Source organism: Octodon degus, unplaced genomic scaffold, assembly GCF_000260255.1.
Source record: "Octodon degus isolate 3935 unplaced genomic scaffold, OctDeg1.0 scaffold00023, whole genome shotgun sequence".
Classification (NCBI taxonomy): Eukaryota; Metazoa; Chordata; class Mammalia; order Rodentia; family Octodontidae; genus Octodon; species Octodon degus.
In genome coordinates this window covers 1,973,042-1,990,968 of record NW_004524599.1, presented here as the reverse complement: position 1 = coordinate 1,990,968, position 17,927 = coordinate 1,973,042, and the positions used below count along the sequence as shown (strand labels likewise).

At 44.8% G+C, this 17,927-nt stretch overlaps 1 protein-coding gene across 5 annotated transcripts in view; it reads right to left on the bottom strand.

Moving 5' to 3' along the window:
* Atxn1 (ataxin 1) overlaps window positions 1-12,353 on the bottom strand; it is a 421,514-nt gene extending 409,161 nt beyond the window's left edge. For 3 of the 5 annotated variants that reach the window (XM_023712041.1, XM_023712038.1, XM_023712042.1), the window contains exons 1-2: window positions 12,148-12,353; window positions 4,331-4,442 (exon numbers count right to left, since the gene is read on the bottom strand). The gene's annotated coding sequence lies outside the window, so the exon portion shown is untranslated. Of the gene's footprint in view, window positions 1-4,330; window positions 4,443-11,011; window positions 11,304-12,147 lie in introns of those variants that run through there. The other 2 variants (XM_023712039.1, XM_023712043.1) reach the window with 2 other exon arrangements.
* Window positions 12,354-17,927: the final 5,574 nt, after the last annotated feature.

Below are 17,927 nucleotides of genomic sequence, written 5' to 3'. Positions count from 1 at the left end.
AAACCAACAACAAACAACCATCTGTAGACAACACTCATCCCCTAATGACATTAAAACAGACTGCTTGCTAACACCTGTAGAACCAGCTAATTTTCAATCTTCCTCTTCCCCTTGAGCCATGAGGTCTTAGGCTTTCTCCCTAGAAGTAAAGCTCAGCAATTCCACATTTGTTCTATAAAGTATAAATGAGAAGTCAATTTGTTCAGAGCTGTGTCTAGCAGCTTGGTACACACACACACACACACACACACACACACACACACAGAGATACCTATCTTTCCTTTTCTCTCTCTTTTTGTCTCTCTTTCTGTCTCTCTGTCTCTCTGTCTGTCTGTCTGTCTGTCTGTCTGTCTCTCTCTCTCTCTCTCTCTCTCTCTCTCTCTCTCTATATATATATATATATATATTATGTCTTTCTCACATAAAGGGTCTGTAGAAAGTCTCTTGGAAATCCTCCGAAGTTACAGAACACACCCATAGTAATGTGATTTATCAAAGTACAGTAAATGAATTGCCACAAATGAACAATTGCTACAGAGTCAAGTAGACAGCACAATGTGATTTACGCGTACCACAGCAGATGAATAAATCAACGGAGAAAAAGATCAAAGGAAATGCTGGAATTGTTAATATGTACAGGGCCCCACTCAAAGTCTTCTTAATAAAACTGTTTAGAGGAAAATAGAAGAATCATTTGTTTAAATGAAAAGAGATATCGCATGTGCTGACTCTCAAAAGCAGCATTCATTTTCCTACACACACATTAGATTTAGCTAAAATTAGCTCAGGTTCCTATTTTTTAAAAGGTCTTAAAGGAATAAAGGTTTGCAACATGATTTCATTGAGCTGCAGTTGAGCACTGAGTTTCCAAGGTGCCTGAGCTCTGGCGGAAGGCCCTCCTCATGGTCCACCCACACATCACCCCAAGTCCTCCCCATTCCCCCACCCCAGGTTTCAAAGAGGAGGCCTAGGAAGCCTGCCCCTCCTCCTCTTAGCTTCCCTATCGGCCTTCCACCCCAGCTTATGGCACCAGGCAACTCAGTCATCTCTTTCTGCTTGTTCAGCTCTGCCAGGCGCAAGGACCCAAAGCCCAATTTCAAAGACGGTTTCTATGCCAATGGCTTCCCAAATTTATCCACAGAGGGACCTCACAGCACTCTTATTCCTGCACTCCCTGCCTGATCCAGGAACGTGGGTGTCCCCCAGCACCTGCGCATTAGCCACAGAGGGAGGCTGGTTACACACCAAGCCCTTGCCTGTGTCCTCCCAGCCACTCCAGCTCTATTCAACCCTTCCCACAGAAATGCAAACCAACCCCCCCCCAATCAACTAAAAGGAGCCCCTGTGGCCGCCTCCTCCTCCTCCTCTTCTTTCTCCTCTCCCCCATCCTCCTCCTCCTCCTTCTCCTCCTCCTTCTCCTCCTCCTCCAAGTCCCCCCTGACCCTTCCACACAGGCAGGCTAATCACTCATCACTCGCCTGAATCCCTTCTGGGTTAGCATCTACTCCCGGAAGCCCATCCACACCCACTGTGTTTCATATCTTAATGCATTTCTTCTTTCCCATACCTCACCAGAAAGAATGTCACATACCTCCTTCCAGGAGCGCCTGCTTTCACTTGCATAGCACCATGAAATAATTTTCAAAAGATACACAACGAACCAATGAACCATTTCTTATGTAGATAGTAACTGTGAACCACTTAGAGCATAACTTCCTATATAGCTATATTATATTTATAAAATAACTAGAACCAGAAATAATTGCAATCCAGACTTCATCTTTTTCATTTTAAAAAAAGCTTAATGAATATAACAGAATACTACAACCACGATCATTTCCCTGCCTGGGTTTTGTCATCCATTGTGGGGATTTTAATGAGACCATTATTTATGCAAAATGTTTAGATCATGTGTACACGGTTTCCTGTAAATGCAATCACAGAAAATGTCAGCTGCTTAAAATTCATGGTGACTTTGCAGTATTTTGTCAGTACTACAATACAAGTGTTCAGAAAACACTGAGACTTGCTTCCTGGACTGGACGTCCCAGGCCTCTTCTCTATACGCAGCAATGCAGACCTTGCGAGAGGCCTGCTTAATGCCTGGTTTTCAAAATAAAATTCTCAAGATACTTTGGTTCAGCCGATGGCTTCTCTTTAAGTACCAGAAGGTTAAGTAAATAATTGAAGGCGTTTTCACCCTATATGCAGCTGAGCCACAGCCCCAAAAGTTTCAGTGTGAGGATTTTCTGCTTGGCACAGAAGGTTGAGTAGGTAGACGGCCCTCCCAAAGAGAAAGAGCTGCAGGAAGACACCCCACCCCTCCCAGCAGCTGACACCTGGAGACCTTAAGAGGCTTACCCAGTAGCAACTGAGGTCACTTTCTTTCCATTTAAAGAGCACCTCTCTAATCCCCAGCCAACAAAATGTGAAGAATCCAGTTCCATAACTCCAAAGGACCCCGTGCTTGTGATAACTCCCTGCCACCTCTTGCTGTCCTCCCAGAAGAGTTCTCCAGCTGTCCCTTCAGTGGCTTACTACTTTAACCACCCACACCAGACCACATGTAATTCCACCTATGTGTGCAATTCAACACATTTTTTTCTTTTGCATACACAATTGAGCCCAGGGCCTTCTGCCCTCAGTTCCTCCACACCCAGTACATTCCTTTTAAGTATTTTTATTTTTTAACTTTGACAAGGGGTCTCAAGCCACTGAGTTACTCAGGTTCCCTGGTGGAACTCACGCTTTCCATCCTCCTATAAGTGTGTGCCACCATGCCCCACTCACCAATTTACCTTACAACAACATAAACAACAATATGCATGCATTCTATCATGGTAAGAAGGTTATGATACATTCACAACTTAAAATTTAGAAAAACAAACAGAAGGTTCATGAGATTTCAGAGCTATTAATAAGGGGTTGATTCAAAGACCAAGGTCTACGTATATTTACTCGTTCCTCATCATGAATGGTCCAGGAGCAACCCTCAGGAAACAAGGCCACTACAATCTTTCTGCCCAGAGTTCAGTTCTGTGCTAAGGAGGATGGCAGACATAGACAGTCCACCAGGCGATTGACAAGCAACAGTTTACCCGCAGTACCTACATTCCACCCTCACCACAGCCTTTTGGTTTTGGCCATGGAGAAACCAAGGTAAGGAAAAGACCCAAGACTGCTGAAGGGCAGAGTTGGACCTCTAGATTTTAAATCAACGTGGGCTAGTTTCAGAGCTCCAGGTTTTTGTCCCTGATACCACAGGATTTTTTATAGAATTTAAAAACTGGATCTGGTAAGGGTAGAGAGGGAAAACTCTGATGAATCATTTCCAAAGTGAACATTCTGGTATGGTAAATATCCACCTCTTGATGAATGAGCTTTGAAAATCCAGCCTTGAGGATGTGAGGTTTAGTAAAAGTAAACTATGCTTCTCACTAAGCGAGGGAATGGAATATTCCTTGGGCCCAGCAGCCTGCAGACAGCAGTTCCCACACTCAGGCTGCACTAATACCTAGAACAGCAATATTCCAAGAGACCGGCAGGGCACTCTACGTGGAACCCACCTTCTGATTGTTTAAACTTTCTAGGCCATTCTGTTGCCTACCCAGGCTGAGGAAGCCCTGGTCTAGCCTAGCTCCTAAGCTTCCAACCTGACTGCTGCCGAGGCAAACCGAAATTCATCTCCTACTTGTATTTCACAACCAGCCCTAGTTGTGCACACAAGTGTTCCAAAGCCCTGATTGCCCCACATCCTAGCCAACTCCCATTCTCTCCGGACTTCACTGGAGGCAGCGTCCTCTCGTCTTCTCCTCAATAGAGAGGCATGAGTCACCAGCCCTTGCATCCACTCTGTGCTGCCTGACTCTTCAGGCCAGAAAAACTGACTGTACGTGTGGAAATCAGGAAGTTGTAAAATCCAAAGAGACACAAAGAAATTCAAGATTCAACAAATACTGATTGCCACTGCCCGAACAAACAGTTCTCTGTTTTCCTACACACGTATTCTACTACACCAAAAACTTAAACACGAAAACTATGACTTAAGATATCTGCTGGCACAACATTCTTACTGCTTTCAGGAAAAGTGACATCACAAAGAAAATGCAGGTTTCTTCAGGAACCAACTAAATTAAACCAAAAAGACAGAAGCCTTAATCCAAGTTGAAAGAAAAACTATCCAGGCAGTTTCTCAATTTCCCACACAGTAGTTTATAAAGAAAATTATACTCAACAGTGAACAAAATGCCAAAGCAGGGTTGCTAGGCAGACTTTCTGGGTCGGACTGCATCCTCAGATGGAGAGGAGACAGCAGTAGCAGAGCTCTCACCTGACATGTGACGCTCGTCCCCGTGGCGACACCGGAGGAGGCTGGGCTCCAGGGATGGCAGACAAATCTGCAGTATGAACACACCACCCTGCCGACCTGTTGCGCGATGCTCCTGAAGTCATCCGGGGAGCAGAGGAGAGGAAATCCAAAATGAAAATCAGAATAAGTTGCGTTAGAAACAAAGGTTGCCTGGAGGGACTAAGGACTGAAATAGGAATTTGAAGGATATCAAACTTGGCATTTTGTTTGATGAGAATTACAAAGATACCAGCCAGCTCCAAAGGCGGGTCTGGTTTTGTTTCCCAACACCTCAGAGGTAGGCCAACACACACATTAAGGTTTTCCCTTCCGTTATAGTAAAAGCTCAAACTCCTTATTTGAGTCGGCCACAGTCACTCTTTTCCCCAATGACCTTAGCCAGGCATCTGATAAACACACACTGGCAATCACCAGTAATAGATGGATATGGCCAAAGATACTGAACCAAAGCCTAGTTCTAACGTGGCAAATACAAACAACCCACATGCAATTTGACACCCACGACAGGACGTGGCTACCAGCACATTAACTTAAGGGGACAGGAAAAAAAGTATAAAATGTAGGGGAGAAAAAAATCTGAAAGCGTACAAGTGTCCACTGGACTTCCACTAAACAAAATCATTTAATCATTGAACGTAGGTGCATGTTATTTTAACTTTATGCAAATCTCATAGATGGTTAAGTAAAAAGTATCCACAGTATGACAAATGAGTGAATGGGTAAATGGATGAATGAAAGAAGAAATGAATGAATCTTCAATGTACCTTTCCATCAGGGAGTCTGGGGCTTGTAGTATTTTTTGTGAGGTAAAATTTATGCATAGAAATGGAAGAGGTTGAAAACCTGATCTACTAGCAGCTCATTTAGCCGTAAAATAATATTTTTAAGTACTGGTAATTGCCATTTACTCACTTTAAACAGAAAAAACCCAGTAGCACAATGACATTTAAAAAAAAAAATAGTCCCCAACCTTGTAAAAGCTGATCTGACTTTCAGTCTATGACGGCTGGAGCTGATTCGCATATTTGTTTAGGCTGATTTTAAATTTAGTTTGGGTTTCCTAAGCTCACGCCAGGTAACAGTAGGAAGGAGAAGACCCAGAATTATATTGGGTGTCAGAATGAAACTATTCTTGAGCTATGAATATGATCTCCAATGTGAATAAGCTGTAAACAGGTGAGTGAGCCAATTAGCCTTCGGAATATGGCAACGCAGCTCAGTAGTCATCATTATTTTCACTCATCCACACTCACTATTTTTAAGAGCACAGCCCAGCTGGAAAAGAAAATAACTTCAATTTCTTTCCAGCACTTTTCAAAGTAATAAATAGTAGCCAAAGTGTTCTTCCTTTTAACTAACCCATTCACCAAGCCCTTATTTAAGCCTCTATCGAATGCCTGGGACTGTTAGGCAAAAGGAGTGAGTTTTGTCGTCCTTGGTTTCCCCTATGTAAACTATAAAGAAGCAAAACACATTGATGTACACTAAAATGTCCTTTAAGGCCTTAGAAGACACTGTCCCTTCACCAACAAGTCTGTTCACAAATTTACAGATTTAAATAGTGGCCAAGTTAAACAGAAGTTCACGGATTCCTGTGAATCTTACAGAGCTCTTCTTTGATTTTATCTGATAACATTCTTCGAGATAATCATTTTCCAAGCAGCTGCAGGTACTGCAGAATCGCAGACAGCTCTTCCTGGGCTCACAGTCAGGAGAGGTTTGCTTCTATATCAATATAGGTGCACACAATTCTATTTGCATAGCGCCTGGCAGATAAGGCTTTATAGAGTCCAAATTACAGTCTCCTCCCATTCTGCTGAAGTGCAGAGACCAGCCAAATGTGATGCAAATGCTGTAAAATATTAATTTACTCTCTCCTTGTGTGCCTCTTTATTTCCAAAGCATTTGTGCTGCTCCACTAATTCCACTGATAAAGAGTTAATCTGACCTGTTACATTTTACCAGTAGGAAGAACACAAGAACAAATGCAAGTCGACATGGATTTGTTGAAAAACATACAAATAATAAAAGAAAATCACCTATACATTTTTTTCTAGACTGAGCTACACTCCAAATGGAATCTCGAATGTTTCAAAAGCACAGCAGAGCAACGTAATACAATACTATTAGGTGTGGAAGATTATCCAGAAAGTGGTCCAAATAATACAGATGTGACAATCTATAAAAACCAGGACACAGTATGGGAATCACGACAAAGCAAAGGGCACAATGAAAGATAACATGCTAAACAAACTGACAGACAAATATGCTTCCTCTGAACATTAGGAACACAAATGCTTATAGGTTAATAGCTGTGAGAAACAGCATTAAAGACTTTTGTTAAATAACTTCCTGAACAAGGGCACATTAGTGGGAAAAAGAGTTCCTGCCAGGCCAAACCAAAACACCACGACCCGGAACTTCTCTGCCCTCTTTTAGTCTCAAATTCTGGTTGCAGGACAACCAATTCTATAAAAAGTGGCTTTCAGGTAGTGTATAATTTTTGCTTACATTATGGCGATTATCACTGCATTTTCATTACTCCCCAAATGGAATGCATTCAAAGTTATAGAAAAATCAATGAGACATTTATGCTAACATCAAATATGTCAAACAAAATATAATGATTATTGCCTTCTTACCTGTGATAGTTCTAAACATGTTTTAGCATATGGGAGATGGTAATAGTACGTAGCATAAACACTTTCAGTACATTAGCCTGAAAGGTTCAAATTTATGAGTATTATAAAACATATCTCTACAATAATAAAGACAGAATACATAAATATATTTGTGCTGGAAGAAAATATAGAAACATTGTTTCCACAGGTAAGACAATTTACCCCCATGATATTCTTTTTATTATTTCTGTCATTTTAAGAACTGACATATGTTTTTAAAACCTGCATCTCATTACACTTCTTTTGGCCAACATTTTTACAATGTTATAACACTAGTACTCTATACACTCCGTATGTCACTACATCTTAAGGAAAATGTAAATGAGTAAGCACATTTATTTCATTAAGCTACATTAAGTGAAACTAAAATGGGAACAGGGTAAATTCCTATCTCAAACATTTGTATCTTAGAAGCAAAAGAGGTACTTTATGTAAGTTCTAGAACAGAAGTCCTTACCCCTGAAGGTTTATACAATTTCTTGTTTCAAATGCATTTAAAAAAAAATAAAGAAGTCTGCTTCTGGTGCTCTCTGAAGTATGAACAGAACTAAATCTATTCTTCGAAGTAATTAAACTATATAGATCCAAATCTTGTTCAGAAGCCAGTCGCTCACATGATTCCATTACCCTAAAAATATAAAGCAATATAACTGGATTTCTCTCCCTCCAAAGTGACAGTGTATGTTGTTCCTACATTGTGTCACTTTACCTATACAAGTATGTAAGCTTTGCAAAGTCTCAAGTACTGTTACTCGCAGATAACTCAAGTTTAAAGAATTAATATTCACCCCACATTCACCTACTTCCAGGAGTTTGGGGGTTTTAGTAAAACGTCATGTATTGACTAAGTTCTAATAGGAAACACAGTGAGCCTGGAGTTACTGTGTCAGACATCAGAAACTGTCACTGAATGCACATACACAAGCAAAACCACTTGACATTTCAGAAGAAACAAAAATAAAGGCACATTATAGAGAAGGAATGTGAGTCCTTGAACTCTTGAACAGCATAAATAGGAGCCGTCGAAGTGTTTGCTAATATTTTAATAATCTCTTGACGCTGCCCTTTCTCAGAACTCTCACATAAAGTAGCTGGAATTTAGGGCCGTGTTCAGGCATTTGACATATAATCTGATGGCTAAAGAGTTTTTAAAAAATCATTTTCTAAAAAACAATTTAAAGGCCTGAAGCCTCCATATAATATTTCCAACACAGTACCACCTCTGTATACCAAACCCTCTTAAAACAAATCCAGAGAGGAAAATATTGTCTTTTACAGTTTCCATCTGAGAACAAACACTTTTTCGTACTCATTTGAGCATGGATTTATTTGTGCACTGAAAAATACATGTCTATCTTTTACGGCCAGTGATGCAACTTTTGGTAGTTTGCAAAATTTATCCAGGGTCTCCGAGGCATTGTGTAAAACTCACACTCTTGCGCCTTATTCCGACTTCCCTGCTGACAGTGTGTTTACCTCCCAGACCTCGCTCACTTTACCAGCGCACTCACTCACCGACTAGACCCAGAAACTCTGAAACCCAGCACGGGGAGGTGAGCAGCTCACTCAGTCCAGGCTCCAGGGGGGAAAAACAATAACCAGTGCACCTAGGCAACCATAAAACCATAAACTGATGGTCAGGGTGACAATGAAAAGTGACACTATCCTTCTCAATTATTGTTTCTTTCAAATATCACAGTTACCAAAAAAAAAAACAGTTCTCATTGGGACTGCCTGGGCAACACAGGACTCTAGCCACTCAAGACATTTTCCTGTTTTCTTTTTTGCTGTTGCATCCTTTTTCTTGGCCTAGCAGCCTTCATTCACAAGGGCGTTGGTGCCCTCGTGCAAAAAGGAGAAGGCTGTTCTCTGGAAGTGCTCCTTAAACCATATCCTAAAATGCAGCACAAGTTGTTTGTGTACAGTTACTACACACAATCAGTCTACTAGCTACAGTTTATGTTATCTCTCACTTAACTGAGAAAATAAATATTTGAAATTACTATCACAGAGATCCTAGCCAAAAGATTTAAATTAAGAATACACTCTGAACGTCTGCTTATGGTCAGTACCCGTTTTTATGATGGCTGTGAAGTTCTAAAATGTGTCTAGGGGAATACAGCTTCCAAATAAGTTACTTTCTATGAACAAAGCTTTCAGAAAGCCAGTCCTCACGAGTAAGAATGTCAGCCCTAAAAGAAGGGTTTCTCGTCACCCTGCGAAGGGTTAAGTGCCTGCAAGGCCAGAGGCACCAGACTGCAAAAGAAATGTCGCTTTAGTAAGCTCTGAAAGGTTTCTAACAAGTACCAAATACTTGTTGATCTGCTCACAATAAACACCAGCAGGACTGTCAGGCTCCTTTCACTGTCTGGGGAGATGCATTTACATACTGTACCCGGCGAGAACAGCTTGTTGGTCTCCTTTCTAAAAGTTTAGTGGCTAGAAGCCTCATTCAGTGCCTCCCATCCAAATGACTGAAAGAAGATGCAATTGAAATAGTGAAGTCTGGCCTGGGCAGCACAAATACTGTGCAAAAAATACTTGGAGTAGTTCAGGCAAACCCACCTGAATGGAGGGAGAACACTGTCTGTTGCCATGGCAGCCTGATCTAATTACATGAGTGATCAGGGTTGGAGTAAGTGCCCGGAAAACCTACACCAGTGACACTATCACAGGAGAAAGACAGGCGAGCAGGAGGTTCAGGGGCGATCCTTCCACCTCTGCTTGATGTGGAAGGTGGCACTGAAGCCCATTTATTTGCAGAGCTGCTAAAATATTGACTGGTGCATGCACAGTTAGAGGGCAATCAGAGGAGATTAAAAGCCACAGCGCTAGCTGCTGTGGCGCAATCCCTTTCCAAGAGTTCATGTGCAGGATTTTCTCTTCTCTCTGGTGACTTCCTCAGGCATAATCTTCATTCCTCCAAAATGCCTAAGTATCAAACTATCTTTACTCCTTAAAATAAACTACAGGGTGGGTTGAAGGGGCCTCTAGGAACTGCACGGCTCTTCGGAAACCCAAATAGATATGATTTACCTAACACTGTCGAAAAAGTAACCAGCTATGCCTAAAAATAACCAGCCAGTACCCGCTGGTATGTGAGATCTATAAGGGTGATGTTTAAATATTAAAAACACCCTGCATTATAAAACACAAATGTCATTGAGATGTGACTACTAGATTGCCAAAGGAGAACTTATTTGCATACACACATTCCCTTGCACGCAGCGCAGGATGTGCACCCAGACTGCCTCTCAAGGCATTAGTTTTTATTCTGTGGGTGGAACAGGGTCTTCTAATTTTGCCAGTTGTATCCTGTGGCTCTCACAGGGAAGCTAAAAATCTCTTTGGGGGCAGAACCAGTTTGGAGGAGTCCCTACAGCACAACATACGGTAAACAAAATAAAAATAGCTTGCCGTTCTTGTTAGCCACATCGCGCATTATATAACCAGCTTCCGACTGGATTTTTTTTTTTTCGCCCTTACTACTCTTCAGCAATTTTCCAATCTTCCCAAGTATTTATATTACCCTCTTATCTGTAGGATTATATACCAAGAAAGCAAAACAAAACAGAGCAGCCGCAGGATCAAACTGAACTCTACCGTCTTAGAAATCGAATTTTTTTTGGGGGGGGGTTGTTTTGTTTTCTGGCAGTCTTGATCACCAACCTACTTCCACCCCCCCACTAAGGTTCTTGCTCAATCTCCCTAGAAAACCTGAATTGTTTCACGGCTTCCAGTCAGCCCGGTACGTGGTCTGAAATAAAATGAAAGCGCAAGCCACGGAGTTGAAGCTGGCGGCCTGCGGGCTGGGGGCTCCGGAGAGGTCGCGGCGCTCGGAGTCTGCCAAGTGGCCCCCTGGTCCCCTCCCCTGCGCGACCCCCCTCACCCCCCGGGGGCGCGCACGCACACTCACACTCGCACACACTGGCACCCACGCCGCGCTCCCACACCACCTCACCTCTCGCTCCGCCCGGCCTGCCCCGTCCCTGCCCCCTGCCGGACCGGCCTGCCCGCCGCGCTGGAACCACGTAGGAGGCGGCGGCGGCGGCGGCGGGAGTGGCGGAGTCTCCGGCCCGGCCCCGAGTGAGCGAGCTGCGGGGCTCCAGGGCGCATCCCAGTCCCCGCAGCACCTCCTCCTGCGCCGCCGCCTCCTTCCCCTCCTCCTGGCTTCATTCACCCTCCCAGCCGCCGCGCAGCCGATCACTCCCGGCGCAGGGCAGCAGCGCCTGCGGCGGCTTCTCCGCGCCTGCCGGGCCCGGGCCGGGGCGCTCGCGGGCTCCCCGGGCCGAGGGGCGGCCGCTGCACAGGATCAGGAAGCGGCCGCACCAACAGGGCGGCAGTGGCGACAGCAGCTAGAGCGGCCACCGCGCACGCCCCTTCCCCCGCTCGGCCTCCACCACCCCGGGCGCCCTCAGCCCCCCGCACCCGGCTGCGCGCAAAGTCCCAGCCCGGCAGCCGGCGCGGCGTCCTCCCGGCCCGCAGCCGCGCACCGGGGAGGCCGACCTCCTCCGCCAGAGACCCTGCCCCGGGCGCTGAGGCCGGGCGACTCTCCGCGGGGAAGCCCGGCCCTCCATTCTCGCAAAGCCCCAGCCGCTGAGAAGGGGATCGGCAGGGGGCAGCGCGACCCCGGCCGCCGCCTCCCTCTGCGCCACCGGGAGGGGAGGACGCTGCTTTCGGCGCTCGCAGCCGCGGAGCCGAAGCCGGGCGCTGCCGCCGCTGTCCCCGCCCGCGCCCCCCGCCCGGGCGCGCCCCCTGGCCCGGCGGCCCCCACCCTGGCAGCCCCCCTGCCGGCAGTCCCTGCGCCCAGAGTGGGGTACAGGCTCGGGAGGCTGGAGCTGGGGACGGCTGTATGTACACACACACACACACACACACACACACACACACACACACACACGACGGGTAGGTTTCCTTCGCTCCTCTTCCAGCTGTTTTCCGTGCAGCCCATTGGGATTTGAGGTTTGTTTTCTGGTTGTTGCTTTTGCCCCTCTCGGGAAAACAGGGGGGAGGTTGATTTTTAATCTAAATAAGGGGGAGAAGGGGAGGGGGAGGGGGAGAGAAAGAATCAGAGGAGGAAAAAAAATAGCCACTTACTGTAAAGTGTAAATGGATCTGGGGTTGCGTGGGGAAGGGGGCACAGAGGGAGAGAAACAATGTCTTGCGGCTGCTGTTGGTCTGCTGCTGCTCCACAGGGCTTGTTTTTGGGTCCCCCTGCAGTGAAACAGGTCCTGTACGGCTCCGCCACTGTAGTAGAAATGATGTCTGCGGTATACTCCGCTCTCTCCTCCCCCTCCTCCCGTTCCCTCCCCGCCCTCCTCCCTCCGCCCGCCTGCCCGCCCTCCCTCCCTCGCGCTCTCTCGCGCTCGCTTGCTCGCTCCAGTATGTAAATGTGTAATAGAAGCCAAATATGGAGCAGTTGGCTGCCGCCGCCGCAGCTCAAGGATCCGACTTCGTGGGGGGGGGGGGGGCACCCTCTGGCAGGCGGCCCGGCGAGCCGCACGGAGCACGGCGAGCGCACGGCGGCCCGCGCCCTTAACCCTTGGGTGCGCGCAGCCGGGGCAGGCGGGGAGGCCGGCGCCGAGTCCTGAGAGAGTATCGGGGTTCGGACCAGGGAGCAGGGAACAGAAGGGGGGACGCCCACCCTGAAGAGGGGAAGGGGGCTCCTCCTTCCAGGTTTGAGAGGGGCGGGGAGTGGGAACGATGAGGTAATTGGAGCGGTGACCGGTGGGTGCTTCCGCGCTTCCCCAGCGCTCTGCACCTAGTTGGAGCAGAGTGACAGCGGGGTGCAAATCAGGCAGCCTGGGGGACTCCCCCCGGGGTATCAGGCTTGAGCTCCGAGACAGCGAAAAACCCGCGGGGGCGGAGAAGCCAGCTAATTCTAATCCCCACTGGCCCCGAGCCCCGGACGCTCCGCGAAGCGCCTAAGCAGGCTCACTCTGGTCGGCGGCTGCACGTTCACCCTCCAATCGGTGTTGTTTCGGCGTCTGGGAAGGGGCCGCGGGGCCTGCGTCGGCTTGCAACTCGGAAAAGTTTTAAAGAATCCCCGCGATGGCACGTGCACCCTCACCTGTCCTACCCGTGAGAGCTACTGACCACCCGCCTTCCCTTCTATTTCTGCACTTCCGGAAATCTGCTTTGGGAATTGAACTACTCCGCGATGGCCGTGATAGACGACCCGCGGGCTCCTCTCGCGGCTAATTCGGGATCATTAATTTAATCGGAAGTGAGGTAACTGGTGTAGGAGATAGAGAAAGTAAACGGAGCATTAAATTGCAGTTCTTACAAATCCACACGGAAGAACTTCCTCTGAGCTTAATTACTAAGTGCGGTGCTCAGCTCCCCCGCCCGCCCGCCCGCCCGCCCGCCGGGTCCCATCCCGGCGTCCACCGCCCCGGGGTGAGCTCCGCCTAGAGGGGTCTTCGCAGAGGTGCACTTGCCAACAGGTGTGGCGCCTGGGGGAAGAGAAGATGCGTGCCTTGGGCCTCTCACTGAGGCGCTGCCCTTGCTGCGGAGAATTCTGCAAGGCCTGTAGGTGTCGGGCAGCGTTTGACCTGCTTCAGGTGCTTGGAACTGGGTCTAGACATCTGATCCCTCCGTTTCTCCCTGGAAGCCACCACTGTTGACTGTAAGCTGTATTTGAGAGCCCTCTCGGCTGAGTTTGCTTATGACCTAAGGGTTAGTCACCAACTGAAGCAGGATACAGAATCACCCAGAGAAATATGTCAGCTTTTAAACAACTCTGGATTGTAGAGCCAACGCGCTTCAAAAATAAAAATAAGCACACTCACGAAGAAGGTAATACAGTCCCAGAATTTTTTTTCTCACATTTTGAAATGCCACGCGCACAGACATGGCTATTTAAATAGAGCTACTATTGTTCACTCTTACTCGTTTCTACAACTTTTTTTCTTTCTTGCCATTTAAAAATCAGTGATCGTTAGGTTTCAACCTGAGATTGTGCTAGTGACATTGTTGGTCTCATTACAGCCTCTAGTGGACAGTTAACATCAGGTTCCTGTAAAGGCTCTGGCTGGTGTTGTTTATGGCGACAAGATTTACCAAGGTGAAAACTGATGATTCAGAGCGCAACCAGGTACTATCTTTTTCCCCCTCTTGGCAAAGCGAACTTCTAAGAAGAGCTGTGTGCTTTATGCTGCAGGTATTATCACTGCTGGCCTGTGAACAAACATGGAGCTTCTGCTCTTCATTTCAGTTGCAGACAGCTTTCATAAAAAAATTAAATTCATCTAAAATATTTTTATAACAGAAAATATTGGTTGCCATGTTTTTGGCTTAACGAAGATGTTTTTATTCCAACTCATAGCCTGCAGACTGTCCAATCCACCTCCACTCTATTTTAGACATCTTACAATTAGAGAATTTTCAGGAAAAAAAACCACCCTAATATTACAATTATTACATCGGCACAAGCAGTTAATTTATATTGTTTTAACAACCTGAGACATTAAAACACATAATTCAGATTAGAGTTAGTCAACTAATTTAAATGGCCCCTAAAGGAAGCTAAATATGTATAGTACCCAAACAGTAAAAACAATAAGAAATGTGTCATAAAGTTTAATAAAGGTAGGACTGAGATTTTTTTCTCAGATGACAAAATATATAAATCACAGGCATTGATTCTTTAAAAGCAAGAATTCGTCAGATATTCTTCCACATGTCCATAATCTCAGCCACAAAGGAGACTGAGGCAGGAGAACAGAGTTCAAGGTCAGCCTGGGCGACTTAATCAGACTATCTCAAAGCATAAGGTAAAATCAAATGAAAAGCCTGGGGATATAGCTCAGTGGTAAGTACTTATGCAGCGTGTGACAGGACCTGGTTGGATTCCCAGAGTGGAAGAGGGCAGTTTCTTACACAAACAAAAACTGGAGGAAAAAAGAGCAGATCTTTCAGTTAGCTAGAAGGAAAATACAAATGTACATTGTGCTTGTGTGATCCCCTTACTCATAAACCTGATCTTATGTTTGTTCATGTCAATCTTTACATTGAAAGGAAATTGATCAGTTGAGCCATGTTACTAATCTATGTTGTGGATTGCTTACACAACAAAAATTATGTTAGTCCTTTTATCTATTCTGCCATTTAGTCATGTATACTTTCAAAGGTTTAACATGGGCTGACACATATATAGATCAATGATATTATATCACAGCCCAACTCCTTTAAATGTAGTCCCTAAAATAGACAAAGCAGCAGCAACAGATGAGACGTTTTTAGACTTTTAGAATCTAGGTTTCCACCCTAGATTTATGGACACAGAGTCTCCCTTTGAACCAACTTATCAGGTGACCCTAAACACATTGCAGTGCCAAGAATGCTGGTCTAAGAATTTAATTCTCCTATTTATTCATTTTTTATTCTAAGTTTTCCAGTGAAAAGTTATCACATTATAGTTAGATACCTGCGTCTTGGCCTCAACCAACTGTAGATCAAAAATATTTGAAAAATTTGCATTGAGCACGTACAAAATCTTTTCTTCTCATTTGTCCTTGACAGTACAGTATAGTAACTATTTACATACCATTTGCACAGTATTAGGTATTTGAAATCACCTAGAGATGATTGAAAGCACATAGGAGATATGTGTAGGTTATATACAAATACTATGGCATTTAGGTAAAGTACTTGAGCATCCCAGGATTTTGGAATTCAAAAGGAATCCCAGGGCCAGTCATTCTATCCAAGAGACAACTATGCATGGTTTGGAGATGGAGCGCTGCACTTCCAGAGAGCCCTAATCCGTACACAGATCTGCGTCTCATTCTTGCCAAAGAAGAGACACTCCAGGGAATGCGCTGGGGTCTTGAACGTGAAGGTTTTCTTCTTGGCAGCAGAGGGAGCACAAGAGTGCTTAATGAATGCAGTGTGCAGAGCCCTCCAACTGTGGCTGATTTTAAACTGTAGTACATCCTCTTATTGAAAGTAGATTGTTACAAAGCTGAACTAAAGCAAAAAATAAATAAATAAACCCAGCAAGCAAACAGTCCGCCAGATTATGACACCAAGAATTTAGAGATTATAAGTTAAATAAGATAGAGAATACTTTCGAGTTTTAGGCTTGAATTTGTAAGTGCAAGTTTACCTCCAAAGTGATGCTTGTAAAAGATGCCTTAGGACTAGCTTTCTCTAGTCCAAAATAAAGACAACATTATGCAAAGGAAGGAGATTCTGAGAGTACTTCCTGTTTATCTAAAACGCAGTTCACCCAACTGCGTTTAATTAGAGAAATGAATTTTATTTGGAACCAAAACATGTTGGGTGAAATATGTGTGCTTATCACCATGTCGTATTTACTTGCATGATCACGTGAGACGTTTTCTCCTCACTGCTTGCTGTGGCGAGGACTTACCTTTCCAGTACCTCTATGCGGCATTTCACACTTCTCCCAGGTCTTGCCTGCTCAGAAACTCCTTTGAGGTGCATAAGGCACAGGGTAACAGCCAAGACAAATAGAGGTTAGAGACCCAGCTCAACACTTCATAGCACCAGGTCATTCAGTTGTTCCAGTAACCCTTTGCGGGGTGAAGGAAACTGGAAAAATTAAATATTCGGTAGCATTTTTTTTCTTAACTTTATTTTTTTTCTGTCACTATATTGAATATTTAGTAAGTGAGCATCTAAGAAATTAAGAACAGAAACCGTGCTTTAATTCTTTCACTGCTTTGTATGTATTTGTCGTTCATCTATCAGCATCTTACTGCACACTGACGATGAAGTAGGCCCCAAGAGTGTAAAACGCTACAAGGAGTTCAGAGCAGAATAAACCGCAACTTTTGATACATGCTAATTGTCCAACTACGAAGAAACACTAAGATTCACAATGGGTTGATCCGGAACCTCTTGGAATTTTATCAGAGTGTCAAATAGGAGAGTCTGAAAATTTGGCTGTGGAACAATTTGTGAGCAGGTTCTGTCTTGCAAAGTAATATTAGCATTTGCAATTGTAAATCCAGCAAAAAGTGAAGATGCAATGTGTAATGTACTTTATCGACACATCTTTGCAATCAAAAAAATCACCATAAGTTGAAGTGGTAAACATTTATTTATTTTTATCTTTTTTAAGTTGTTAAAGAGAGTCTCCTCCCACGTTGAGGAAACATTTGCCAAGTTCTGTGTGGGACAGTTTGTTATGGTTGCGTCATAAATCCCAAAAAGTTTGAATTCTTTTTTTTTTTTTTTTTTTTTTTGGCAGAACCGGGGATTGAACTCAGACTCTTGCGCTTGCCAGGGAAGCACTTATTCTACTGAGCCATCTCCCCGGCCCCCAAAGTTTGAATTCTTAATGGAAATACTGATAGCACTTTAACTATGCTATTATAAGGAGTGCATGTATGTAATTTAAAAATCTGAGCAAATCACACTGTGCTTTAAAGATACGCTCTTCAGATTGCACTCCAAATAAAGCTGGGGAGTCCATAAAAGTCAAACAAACTAAAAATAAAAGTAAAAACAGTTCACAATGGACTCTGAGGTCAGCTCACCACACCCAAGTGAAAGTCCCTGGGCTGTTTGCAAGGCTCAGAGACTTGGACGTCTGAGTCTTCCTTCTTGACCTTCTACCACACTGCAGCAAGATGGGCTTCCTGCTCTTGCAAACGACATCATTGATAGGGGAATGAAAACCATTGCACATAAACCTCTGCCAACAATTTATGGGTTAACCGTACACATTAGTCTGTCTGTCTGTCTTTCCTTCCTTCCTTCTTTCCTTTCCATATCCTCTTCTACCTCCCTCTTCTTGATTTGCTATGGTTTTTTTTTTCTTTCTGGTTGCTTGTTTGTTTGTTTTGTTTATCTTGTACTGCAGGTTGTACTCAGGGCTTTCTCATCTGCAACATATATATATATAT